At 36.7% G+C, this 14,078-nt stretch overlaps 1 protein-coding gene across 2 annotated transcripts in view; it reads left to right on the forward strand.

The window, feature by feature from the left end:
• The window catches only part of RNF152 (ring finger protein 152), a 100,874-nt gene that overhangs the window by 24,186 nt on the left and 62,610 nt on the right, over positions 1-14,078 (forward strand). The window lies entirely within an intron of this gene.

Below are 14,078 nucleotides of genomic sequence, written 5' to 3' on the forward strand. Positions count from 1 at the left end.
AAGAAAATTTATGTATAATAAAGACTCAATTCAAAGTTTACTCCATGTTACCTAAACCAGATTCATCATAACCTTTAAATTCTATTATCTATTTAACTGCTCTGGAGAACACTACTCTTCATGTGCTTAGCTCAGCTCCAATTTTGCCTTCCTTTTCCTCAACTCAACTGTATGGTTTAGAAAAGGGGCTAAAAGCATAACAGGACTTTCTGAATGAACGAGTAGAAAGATGGTGTCTCGATGATGAATCTGTCATTTGGACAATTGATTACATGACCTTGTAGGTCACTAGAAGATGCTAATACTGCCCACCCAAAATGCAGAACAAAATGGTGTGTTATCTTTTCAATTCATTCCTCAGATTTTCTTTTTCTTCCTTCCTTCCTTTCTTCCTTCCTTTTTTTTAGAGGTGGGAATAGTGTTGCCTAAAACAAAATCATTAGTGTTGATGGACATTGATTATTTCTTTGCAATACATGGTTCATTTAAAGCTTCAGAAAGAAGAAATATGAAAGGTTACCTTGAATACTATTATGCCTGCCCTTTGGGATGACCTAGATTCTAGGTCCTCCTAGAGGGCAGGAAAAGGATTTGTTCTATGAAGTTTGGATTCAGTCAAAGGGCCACACTTGAGGACCTAGAGGTCCACAAGTGGCCTTGAGGCCACAGGTTTCCCACACCTGCTCCTTGATCCTTTCCCCATATGATTTTGTCTCTGTTAAATCAGTTCAGTTACAAATATTATTTTCCAACTACTGCCTGAGTGCTGGAGATACAAAGATGGAACCCAGATTCTGCCATCAAGGAGCTTAAACTCTAATGAAGGATGAAGTGTATAAGAGAAAGATATGTACAAATAACTGGTATAAAGGAAAATGATATGAATATAAAGCAAGTATCATCTTTGCCAGGGAATATGGGATCAGAGAAGACTTTAGGTAGAGGAGTGACATTTAAGTTGGGCCCTGAAGGAAAGGAAGATTTTCAATAGGAGGTAGATGGGGTACAAAAGAGGAATTCCAGTTCCTTTTTTTTTTTGGTAGGGTATGGGTACAAAGAGTGTGTGATCAAAGGCACAGAGAGATAGGAGAAGGCAGAATGAAGTCATGGATGGAGTTGCCTGCTATATCTGGAAATTGGGTAAATGAAATGAAAATGTAAAGGCTAAGACGAGAAATGTGGCAGGCTTTGAATACTAGGATCTGAAGTTCAGAGTCTTAAGAAACATGTTTTTCTTCTTTGAGCCAGTATATAAAGACTTAATGCATTATGTTTTCCAGAACTGACCACAGTAAAAATTAAAGTAAAACAGCAGAAAAGCAAAAATTGGTTTTCTTTTTTTTGGGTGGGGGCAATAGTAGTACAAAGGAGACACTGGAGTGAATGATAACAAAGAGAAAGATACACATTCTATGACAGGCAATTTCATGTACGATTACCTAATTTAAACCATACATAATAGTTTATGTGGTGATTTAGAAGTTTCAAATAAATGACATTTTCTGTCATTTGTCATAATAATGTTAACCCATGAAATAATTTATAAAAATTGGCCACATAACTTTCTTCCCCAAATAGTGTCTTATATTTAGAAGTTTTTTCCCCCTTTGCAGTAAAAATTTTCTTGGAAAATTTTTATTTGAAAAACAAAACAAAACTTCACAACTTCTTTTGAGAAAAGAAAAGAGCAAATTTATTGAAGTACAACTTAGCAAAACATGTTTTATCTGCAAGGTTCTTTTTTGTTATCTCAAGGTGGATAATTCTGCTAGCTCTATTTACCTGAGTAGTTTTGATGTTGACTTTAAGATAGGTATGTGTGAGATTATTTGTAGGACATTTACAGTGTGATTACAGTAAAGTTACTTGAGTCAGGAATGGGAACTTTGCCACTTGCTAATGCACATTTCTGCAGTATACTAGTAGTAATTGTTTCCTAAAAGGTAACATCTGACCTGAAGGATTATATTATTAGCAGAAGCTTTGTGTTCATAATTTTTGTAAAAAGACTATTAGAAGATTGTAATCAATCAAGGAGGCATTTGAGCTTGACTTATGAGGTACTTAACTAGTACAAATACTTACTGTAAAGCTTTCTTTCCATTCAGGCCTAGGGAGAAAATAACAATGCCTTTCACATTAAATATGAAGAAGGGAATTGCAGACAGGAAATCCAAGTGTTAAAGAAAATGAAAACAGAAAGTTTGGTGTAAACTTTGACAGGTGACATTAGTACTCTAGTTTGTCAGCAAAGAGAGATGGCATGGCATACTGGAAAGGTTTCTAAATTTGGAGTCAGGATCTGAGTTTGACTTAAAGCTTTTTTTCCTGCCTTAGTGACCCAAGGAAAGTCACTTCTTCCCATTGAGCCATGGTTTACTCATTAGTCAAATGGGCATGTTAAACTAGATGACCTCTATGAGGTTCTCCTAGCTCTAAAGCTATGATCCTAAGGTAGAGGGCTTTGGGGCACTAATCTTCAAAGGATAAGCATAGTTTTGTTTTTTTTTCCCCCTTCCTGTAGCATCAAGCTTATCTCTAGTTCTTGGTAGTTACATAGGGCATGTTGTAATTGGATAATGAGAAGCAGTATGATGTAATCGATAAAGATCCAGCCTTGCTTGGGGTTTGGAAAAATCTGAGTTCAGGTCCTGCCTTTGACACATTGTACGTAGTTGTGTGGCCAAGGGCAAGTTACTTAATCATTCAGTGCCCCAAGGATACTTGAAGACTATAGGCTACAGAGGAGTTTCAGACCTGAATTATTGGAGCAAATATAAGGGTATTCCCTATGCTGATGAAGTCACATATCAGAACCAAAAAGCAACAAATAAATAAATAAAAGAGGTATAATGGTACATTTAACATTTTCCTCTCCTTTTCCAACTTTTGATAGTTAAGGTAGCATGTAGCAAAGAAGCAATTTTGGTTAATAATTTGGAAAAATATTAAAATGCCAAATGGATTGGTGATTATTTCTTTGTATATAATACTTTAATATTTCATCTGGTCTCAATCACTTCATGCTTTAGTACTCAGTTTAATTAGCTGTCATAGCCAAAATTAAAAAAAAATTAGCTGTGACTTGCCTTCTGGGGAACTGTTGAGTGATAGCCACATAATCTGTCACTAGTCCCAGTTCTCAAAGCTTTTCCAGCTTGGTAGGACCTGCACAGAGCTTGTATTCATTTGGCCAGCATCACCTTGGACAATTCAGGGTCACCTCCATGCCATGAGAAGGCATTGAAAGAAGGACTTTGGTGAAGGATGTTATATAATATCAGAACATAATGTGAGGTGAGTCATTTATGACTTGGATTTTAAAAGTACTTATGGTAATTTATGTTAAATGTATCATAATTTGTTTAGAAAATGGGACAGATGTTGATATGGTGAAGTCACAGCTGTTCACCATACTATTATTAAATCATTATATTATATGACAGTGTTTGAAACAAACTTCTTTGTGCCTAGTCAAGTTGAGTAATGTGGATTAACGTGTCTTTTAAAATGTGGAACTCTAAAAGCTTGGGGGTTTTTTGGGAAGTGGAAGTCTAAATTTCATACCTGGTTCTGAATTTCTTTGCAATAATTAATTATATTCATGGCTGTATCTTCACAGAGCCATTGACAAAATTCATTGTGAAAAATTTCTTTTTTTGTGAACTTATCTAGATGGCAGCAACATAGTTGGTTTCAGGATAAAATGATTTTTAAAAAAAAATTGTTGCTGAATCCTTCTGTAACTGAAAGCATTTGATCTTTAGCTTTTCTGGGTTCTGAGTAAGTTGTGACTTCCCAGAGATCAGCTTAATTTGTGCTTCGTTTATTTATGTTAGCATCAATTCCTGCCCCCATTAAGTTTGTCATACCTGTCAACCACTTCAAGTCAGCAGTCCATCAAGTAACAGTCATGGTCTGACCTGCATTATTTCAATGAATGAGTACTATACTTTTAGATATTTTGAGTATTCTCATTACTATTAACTCTGATTCCATTTTTGGTGTTCTTTATTGAGTAATTTTTTTTTTAGCTTTGACTATTGATTATACGAATAAAGTACTATCCTGCCTACCTTGAAGAGATTTCACCCATTCCCATAGTTTTAAATATGCTCTTTATATGTATGACTTCCCATATTTGCTTTTCCAACATTGACCTTTCTGAGCTCTTATTTTCCTGTGCTTTAATTGCCTACTGTATATTTTCCTTTGGATTTCCCCAATTTCTCTCTCTAAAACTTAGTATATCATCATCTCCTTCCTTGCTTGGGTCTGTATTTCTCTTATTGGAACCTTTAATCGTTTGAGTTAAAAACCTGAGTCATCATTAATACCTCTTATCCCCAGTCATTGTTATCTAGATTTTTTTTTCTTATATCTCTTGCAGAAAAATTTCAAAACCTGACTCATCCTTTCTATCCCCACTACCACTATTCTAGTATAAGATCTTGCTACTTTACTCCTGGACAACTAAAAAATACATCCACCTGATTTCATATCCATTTATTTTTCTCCATTCAATCTCTCATCAATAACACTTGTGTATTTTTCTTCTTAAAATGCCATTCTCTTGCTCAGAAACTTTCAATAACTTTCAGTTGCCTACCTCAAAGGCTAAATTTTCCTTTGCCTTAAGGCCCTCCACGATATGGAATCTACCTGTCCAGCCTTATTTCTTATGCTTCTGTACATAAATACTTTAGGCAGCATGGCCAAATGTGAAGCGTGCTGAATCTAGAGTCAGAGGACTTTGTCCTCCTCCAGCCACAGAGGAGGAGGAAATGGAGGAACAGTTGCAGCAGCAGTGGACTGGGGGGCCACCTGAACCCAGATCCAGGGCAGCACTCTGCCACATTTCTTGGAGACTGAATTTTGCTATTCGTGTACCACTCTGGCTAACAATCTCCCACCTCCTGTTCCCCACCTTCCTTGTCCCTCTATTAATCACAGTCAGTGGCTGTAGAGGAAGAAACTATTCCGTCATCACCAGTAGATTGCAAACTCAGTATCTCCCCTCTGTCTCCCCTACTGGTTCATTCTCTACTGCTTTCAAAGATGCTCAAATCTCCCCTGTTCTTTAAAAAACAAAAACAAAACAACTTTCACTATCAATTCCCATTTTTATCCTCTCTTATACCTTAACTCTTTGCAATCTGGCTTCCATTCACTCACTGAAACTGTTCTCTCCAAAGTTATCAACGAGCTCTTAGTTGTTAGATCTGCTCCATTTGACACTGTGATGACCACCTTCTCCTCCTGCATGCTCTTTCCTGTCTGCATTTTCATAGCACTCTCTCCAGGTACTCCTTCTAGCTGTGTGTTCCTCCTTCTGCTTGACTGGCTTATTCTTATCAAGTCACCCAAATGTAGATGTTTCTCAAGGTTCTCTCCTAGGCCTTCTCTATTCCCCTCTATTCATATTCATATTTATTCTCTTTCTTGGTCTCCCTGTCTCTATCTCTCTCTCCCCTACCCCATCCCCCTCTTCCCCAACTCCTTCTCACCCTCACTAGTTCCCATGGACTTAATTAACATCTCTATTCAGATTCTTCACCAACATATATATCCAGTCTACCTCTTGCTTGAACATCAGTCCCATATCAGTTGCCTATTGGACATCTGAAATTAGATGTTCTAAAGGCATCACAAACTTAATATGTCCCAAACTGAACATATTACTTTCCCCTCCAAATACTCTTCCAACTTTCCCAGTTTATTTCAAATACATTATCATCCTTCTAATCTCTCGTGTTTGTAAGATAGTTATTATCAAATTATCTTTGACTTCTTCTACTCATCCCACATATTCATTCAGTTGCCAGATCTTGCCTTTTCTATCTTTACGACACCTCTTGCATCACCCCTTCTTCTTGACTCATATAGATATCACCTTAGCTCAGGCTCTTATTGCAAGAGCTTTCTAACTGGTCATCTGGCCTCAAACCTCTTCTCCAGTTTATTGTCCACACTACTATCCAAGTGATTTTCTTTAAGGACTCATTCGACCACATCATTTTCCTACTTCATCAGTTTTGATGGTTTCTGTTTAGCTTTTAAAGCCCTTTACCACCTGATCACAACCCCTCTCCAGCCTCATTCCTTCCTCCTGCATACTATATTCTGGTCAAACTGGCCTTTCTGTCCCTCACACGTGATAGCCTGTGTTTTATCTCTCTGGCTTTGTACTGGCAAATACCTAGGATGCACTCTTTTCTTAACTTCTTCCTCGTAGAATCCCTTTCTTTTTTCAAATACAACTTAAACACCACCTTCTACATGAAAACCTTCCCAATTCCTCTCTTACCCCCAACTGCTAGTGTTTTCCTTCTCACATATTATATTTAATTTGTGCTTATTTGTATTATTATTCTCTTTATAATTATTTTTATATACTTACATATGCTCTTGTCTTCCCCATTAGGATTTAAGTTCCTTCTTAGTAGGGATTGATTTATCCCTACTTACAACACAAGGTTTAGCGTATGGTTGGTGCTGATAAATGCTCATTGATTGTTTAACTTTACAGAGTCTCTGTAGCCACAAGATCCCTGTGTTAAGACTTCACAGTGGAAGGGTATGTGTATTTTAAGGGTTGACCAGGTGCAGCTTCTGATTATACTGTGCTCCCCACTGGCTTTCTTCATGAGCAACAAGCAATTGGTGGGGGAGAAGAGAGAAGATTTATTTCATAGATAAAGATCGACCTATTAGGGACTCCTGTTCTACTGTCTTGGAATAGCCTTGTGCAGTCTCAGCCTATCCTGGTCCCTGCTTTATCCTTCAATGTCTACTTCTTAGGAGAAACTCTTTTAAGTTAGAAGAGGCATGACATCTGGTCCAAGCTCCTAACCCACATATGAACACCCTCTGCAATGTTCCTGTCCTGATGGACAGCCAGCAATTGTTCAAACACTTTGATTGACAAAATATTCAATATGATGATGGTACTATGTGCCAGACACTGTGCTGAGTGGTGGGAATACTAATTCAAGCAAGCAAGGAAGTCTCTCCCTTCAAGGAATTTATGTTTTAATTTGGGAAGATTGCACTCAAAGGGAGCTAGATGGGGTCTGGGGTGGGGGGGCAGGAACACAATAAATGGAAATGGCCAGGAAGTGACTTATTCACCTGGTTCCTGGCAAGAAAAGGCCAAAGCATATCTTTCCTGGTTTCTTTCTCAGGGACCCAGTAACAAGGTCAAAATGATTCTTGTTGGGGGAGGGGCAGCGTTTGAACAAGAAGGGCTGAATGGAAGCAGTATGATCTATAAATGGCCTTATTTCAGAAGGATGACAGTTCTATTAAAATAGTTTTAATTGCTCTTAAATTGAACTGAAAGCTGTCTCTCTATACCTTGCACTCTCTTCTGCACTTTCTTTTCAAATTAACTTTTAAAGTTTTATTGATGTTTTATTTTTATATTACATTTAAATTATTCTCACTTAGTGAGAGGTCCCTTGTTACAAAATAAAAAAGTTAAATAAAACAAATTATGCCATGACTTCAACTGAAAGTACATGCAGCATTTCATATCTGTAATACTCCCACCTCCATTTTTTAAATTAACAGAAATCGATTTTATCTCCCTCCCACTATCCACTGAATTGGAAAAAAATTTCTTGTAAAAATATGATTAATCAAACAAAATATATTCTTTTGCTGGATGTATACAAAAACAGATGTCTTATTCTATACCAGTGGTATCAAACTTAAATGGAAAAAAGTTATTAATCCATACATGAGCATCCCTGGAAGCCATATATTGACTTAGTTTTAAAATGTAATATTATCTTTTTTTGTTATATTTTCATTCATTTTGTTAAATGTTTCCCAATTAAATTTTAATCTGGTTTGATCAGAAGTGTTATGAGCCATATGTTTAGGACTATGCTCTAATTTGTTACATCTCTGCCCTGCATCTCCTATCAGTCTTCTGGAATCATGAATGGTCATTGCATCAATTATAATTCTTACAGCTTTCAAAGTTATTTGTTTTTACATTATTGTTATTGTATAAATTATTCTCTTGTTTCTACTTAACTTCACTTTTCATCAGTTTATAGATGTCTTTCCATATTGTTTTGATATAATCAATTTTCTCATTTTCTATAGCATATTTGTACTCCACATTCACATACCACAACTCATTCAGTCATTTTTTTTTTTCAGTTGTTGGACGTCCTCTTAGTTTCCAGCTTTTTGCTACCACCAAAGGAGCAATGATAAACATTCTTACAAGTAAAAGACTTTCCTCTTTTTAAAAAATCTCTTTTGGGTATAAACCCAACAGTGTTTTACTGCTAGACCAAAGGGCACACATTGTTAGTAACTTTTCATGTATAACTCTCAATTGCTTTCCAAGAAGGGTCATACCCATTCTCTAGTCCACCAAAAGTGCATCAGTGTGCCTGTTTGTTTGTTCGTTTTTTAACCATAGTCCCTTTAACATCTATTATTTTCTTTTTCTTCCATCCTTCCATCCTTCCTTCCTTCCTTCCTTCCTTTCCCTCTCCTTTCTTTCTTTCTTTCTTTCTTTCTTTCTTTCTTTCTTTCTTTCTTTCTTTCTTTCTTTCTTTCTTTCTTTCTTTCTTTCTTTCTTTCTGTCTTTCTTTCTTTCTTTCTTTCTTTCTTTCTTTCTTTCTTTCTTTCTTTCTTTCTTTCTTCCTTCCTTCCTTCCTTCCTTCCTTCCTTCCTTCCTTCCTTCCTTCCTTCCTTCCTCTCTCTCTCTCTCTTTCTTTCTTTCTTTCTCTCTTTCTTTCTTGCCATCTTTGCCACACTGATGGGTGTGAGGTAGAATCTCAGAACTGCTTTAATTTTCATTTCCTTAATTAGTGGGGTTTGGGGCATTTTTTTTTTCATATGCCTGTGCCTTTGAGAATTGTGGATTTATGTCCTATGACCATTTATCAGTTGGGGGATGTCTCTTATGTGTTTGAATCAGTTCATTATATATTTTGAATAAGAGACCTTTATCAGAGAAACTTGCTACAAAGATCTTGTCCTCTTTTCCTTTGTAATCATAGCTTTATTAGATTTGTTTGTATAAAAATTTTCATTGTATACAATCTAAATGATCCATTTTGTCATCTGTGATCCTCTTTATTCATTGTTTTGTCATGAACTTTCTTCCTATTCATAGATCTATAGATAATTTTCCATGTTTCTCTAAATTTGGTTATGATACGACCTTTTATATCTAGGTCACATATCTAGATGTGAAGTATTGGTTTAAATCTAATAATAATAATACTAATCTTTCTTCCCAGTTTAGAGATGCTGCATAGTGCAAGAAGTGTGTCCTCATTTTCCTAGTTGTTAGTTTTCTCTTCCTCCCAAAATTATCTTGTATTTCATTTTCATCTTTCTCCATTGCTTCTCCAGCCTTGGGCGATCCCTTGCGCATACATAGCAGACATTTAATACTTGCTGAACGGAATTTAAGATAGCTTCCAGGCCACTTCCAGGTTTTTTACACTTGGGCCAAGGCCGATCCAGTCCCTGTAGTTCACATCTCCAATTGCCTTTCAGACATCTTGAGCTGGATGTCCAGTAGATAGTCTAAACTAAACATGTCCAAAACTGAACTCATCTTTCCTCCTAAACCTCATTCCCCTGATCCCCCCTACCCAACCTTCCCTATTATCTTAGAGAACAATACCAATCTCCCAGTTCTTCAGGCTCACGATATAGGAGTCTTCATGATTTCTCACCTCCCCATTATCCAAGCTATTGCCAAGACTTGTCAGTTACACCTTTGAACATCTCTTGTGTGTGGTCCCTTCTCTCCTCTGACACTGCCCCCACTCTAGTGCAGACCTTCATCACCTCATGCCTAGGTTATTGCAAAAGCCTGCTGGTGGGTCTGTCAGCCTCAATTCTCTCCCCATTCAAGTCTATCCTCCATTCAACCACTAAAGGGTTATCCTGAAGCACAGACTTCATCATGTCACACTGACACCCCCACTCTCTACCCCTCCCCCCAATAAACTCCAGTGACTTCCTTTTGCCTCCAGGATCAAATACATAATGCTCTGTTTGGCATTTGAAGTCCTTAATAACCTAGCCCCCTTTTACCTTTCCAGACTTCTTACACCTTACTCTCCAGCATGTACTCTTCAATCCATTGACACTGCCCTCTTGGTTATTCCACAAACAATATACACTCCATCTCTTGGCTCTAGCCATTTTCTCTGGCTGTTCCCCAATGTCTGGAATGCTTGCTCTCCCTCTACCAATGTCTGATCTCCCTGGCTTACTTGAAGTCCCAAAATAAAATCCTATCTTTTACTGGAAGCCTTCCCCAACCCCTCTTAATTATGGTGCCTTTCCTTGGCTAATTATTCCTTACTTATCCTGTATAAATTGTTTCCATATATTTGTCTTCCTGTTATCTCCTCCATTAAATTGTAAGCTCCTTGAATGGAGAGACTGTCATTTGCCTCTTTTTTTTTTGTATCCCCAGAGCTTACCACAGTGCCTGGCACACAGTTGGTACTTAATAAATGTTTATTGATTGAATCAGCTGTACTTTGGATGATAAAGTTTTTGTTATCCTTTCCACCCTGATTATCTTGACAAGTTCCAGTATTTCTTGAGAGGTTCTAAGACTAGCATGGGATATAGTGGGATTATTGCCTCCCTTGTTCAGTACACTAGATTTCTGTTAATACCATCTTAGATCACGTTAACTCTTCTGACTGCCAGCTCATAGTACTGATTTAAATGGAAGGTTTGGTCAAATAAAACATGAACTCTGATATCTAGGCATATCTCCTTTATTACATATTTCTATATGGTTTTGTTTTGTTTTGTTTGTTTGTTTACTTAAGTACAGAAAATCTCCATGAAACTTTCTAGGCCCACTGTAGCTCAGTGGCACCTCTCCCCCAAACTCCTAAGATGCAGAGTGCTTTTTTAAAAAAAATTTTATTAATTTTTATATTTTAAATTTTTTAATAAGGTTAAATGACTTGCCCAGAGTCACACAGCTAGGAAGTATTATGTATCTGAGGCTGGATTTGAACTCAGGTCCTCCTGACCCCAGGGCTGGTCTCTCTATACACTGTGGCACCTAGCTGCACACCCTTTTAAACTATATTTTATTAATTTTTTTTTTAGTGAGGCCAGAGTGCTTTAAGGTTTGCAAAATCTCTACATCATCTTGTTTGTTCCTCATAATAACCTTGTGAATTCCTGCAATGTTATTACCCCCATTTTATTGTTGAGGAAACTGAGGGTCAGATAGGTTGTGACTTTTTTATGGTCAAACAAGTAATAAGTATAATTTGTTTACATTAAATTTATTTGTAGAGGGAAGAGTTGAACCCAGGTTTCATCTACTTCTAAGTTTAGAGTCCTTTCTTATGTATGTACCATGCTTTTGGCAATTATCTTTCATAAATTATAGAGATATAAATATATTTTCTGTAACAGATATTATATATGCATATATATGTTTTACAAAATACAGCTGTAGAGGCAATTAAGTAGTGTGTAGTAGATTGAATGCTGGACTGGAGTTAGGAATATCTGAATACAAATATGGTCTCAGACAGTTACTGGCTACTTTGCCAGTTACTTAACCACTGTCTGCCTCAATTTCCTCTTTTGAAAAATGGGGCTCATAATAGCACTGCCTTCCAGTATTGTTGTGAGGATCAAATGAGATAATATTTATGAAGCATCTTGAAAACTTTAAAGCACTCTATAAATACTACTTTTATTTTTTGACATTTTAACTTTTTATTGTGTTATATTGTCCTCGTCCCTCTTCCTACCCCCCCCCCCAATTTATACAGAATCACGAGGTAGGAGCTCGGTAAGAACAGGTAGGATGATTGAGAAATGTTTTGTTAGTTACAGTGTCTTTTTATGTAAATGTTGTCTCAGAGATGACTCTGATGAGTCTGGCACAGAACTTGGAGGCAGCATCAGTGTCAGAAATAGAGATGGTAGTCATTGCTTTGAGCAGGGTGTGTGATGGATGTATCTGCTACTTGAAGGACAGTGTGGTATAGTGAAAAGAGCACCAGCTTGGGAGTCAGGAGTCCTAGGTTCTAGTCCTGCTCCTAGCTGACTATGTGCCATTAGATAATTTAATTAAAGCTCTCTGGGCTTCAGTTTTCTTATCAGCAAAGTGAAGAAGTATTACATTGTCCAAGAATGTTGGGTTTTGAGTTGGAAGCCTTGGAGTCAAATATCAGTTCTTCCCTTCTCTCCTGTGATCTGGGGAAAGTAACTTCAACTCATTGGAGTCTCATTTTCCTCATTGATAAAGTGAGGGAGTTGTAATAGGTGACCCGAGATTCTTTCTAGATCTAAATGTGATTCCATGAGGATTAGACCAGCTGCTTTATTTCTTGATAGGTTTATTTCTAAAGACTCCATTTTGGAGAGCAGAAGTGTTCTGTGGTTTTGAGATTATCCTTCTATAATCAGATGGACTACTTCTTTAAGTGCTGAGGTTCTAGGACCTATGACATCTGGGCTTTCTTGATTTGATTGCTCTTAGTACAAGGTTGACTTTGGGGCAAATTGCAAATTAGATTAGTCCCTGTCTGTATTTAAGATCTTGGCTAGGAATTTACTCTTGGATTTATAGCCATTGGGGTCAATTCAGATCCAGAAGAGGTTAAAAAAAAAGTTGACATCTGCAGTTAGTTTTCCTATTACTAAGATTTAATTAATTATACAAAGTAAACTTAATATAACATGAAGAATGATCACCAATAAACAAAATTAAATCACACTTATTAAGATAAATGAGGGAAATACATTTGGGAAAGCAAGAGCTCTAATTTTCTTTTGATAAGGTTTGTTTACTTGCTAAATCACAGTTCCATCAGCTGCAAAGCTTCCAGTAATTAGTATGAATTAGTTAGGAACTGCTATACTAGTCTTCCAATTGATTCAGTTTCTTCTTTCAAAACAAATTGGCATTATTCTAGTTATGAGGAAATTGTTTTTGTTCACCCAATGAATATATTAGATGACTGACTTTTCTTAATTTACTTTTGCATAACTACGGTTTCACATTGCTGATACAGAAACAAATGAAAACCACTGACATTTATATGATGTTTTAAGGTCTCTTATTTGAGCCTTACAATCTATGAGGTAGATATTTCTGTCATGCCCATTTTACAGATGAGGAAACAGAGGCTGAAACAGATTAAGTGACTCTTAATCATACAGTTAGTTATGTGTCAGAGGCAGGACTACATGTCCAACATACTTTTTACCATACTACATAGCCAATCTTCCATAAGTGTTAAGAGACACAATGTATTAAAATGTTTCATTTTACTGAATTTTATGGGTTGGCAACCTTTTACTATCATTTAGACATTAAATGATATTTGGGATTGTTGCACCTGTTCTATTTTTTTTTTTCTGTGCTTTAAGCTTAAGTGTTTCAAAAGACTCCTTGAGAAAGAACAGAAACTTTTTTGGAAAGGTCTTAATATTAAGTTTTAGAAATACTTCATTTCCAAATTTTGTAACCCAACCGGTAGTTTTGCTTTTGAAAGGCATTATAATACTAGTAACAGTGAAAATTGAAATATTGTAGTTTAATCTTTTCAAATACTGTTTTAACATTTCTTGGAAGTAGCTGGTAACAGAAATATCTTAACCATTAATTCTCTTTTCTTTACTTTCATGTACTTTAAGAGAAGGTATGTTACAATACAAATAAAAATGGGGGAAGGGGAGGAGATCTTGCATGTCAGCTGCTCCTGCCCACAGAGTTAACAGCAGTGCTACTAAGACAGGCGTCTTCCCAAGGGTGCAGGATACAGGAGTCCAGATCCTAATGGTCTGTGGGTGTTTTTGTGATAAGGAAGGAAACAGCCATTCATTAAGTGCTGATTAAGTGCTCCAGACCCTAGGCTAAGTGCTTTACAAAAATTATCATCTTTGATCATTGTAACAATCCTGGGAAGTATTATATTATAATCCCCATTTTGCAGTTGGGGAAACTGAGGCAAAGTCACTTAATAACCTGCCCAGAGTCACATAGCTAGTCAAGTGTGTGTGTGTGTGTGTGTGTGTGTGTGTGTGTGTGTGTGTGTGTG

Source organism: Vombatus ursinus, unplaced genomic scaffold (assembly GCF_900497805.2).
Source record: "Vombatus ursinus unplaced genomic scaffold, bare-nosed wombat genome assembly UNPS02014791.1, whole genome shotgun sequence".
Classification (NCBI taxonomy): domain Eukaryota; kingdom Metazoa; phylum Chordata; class Mammalia; order Diprotodontia; family Vombatidae; genus Vombatus; species Vombatus ursinus.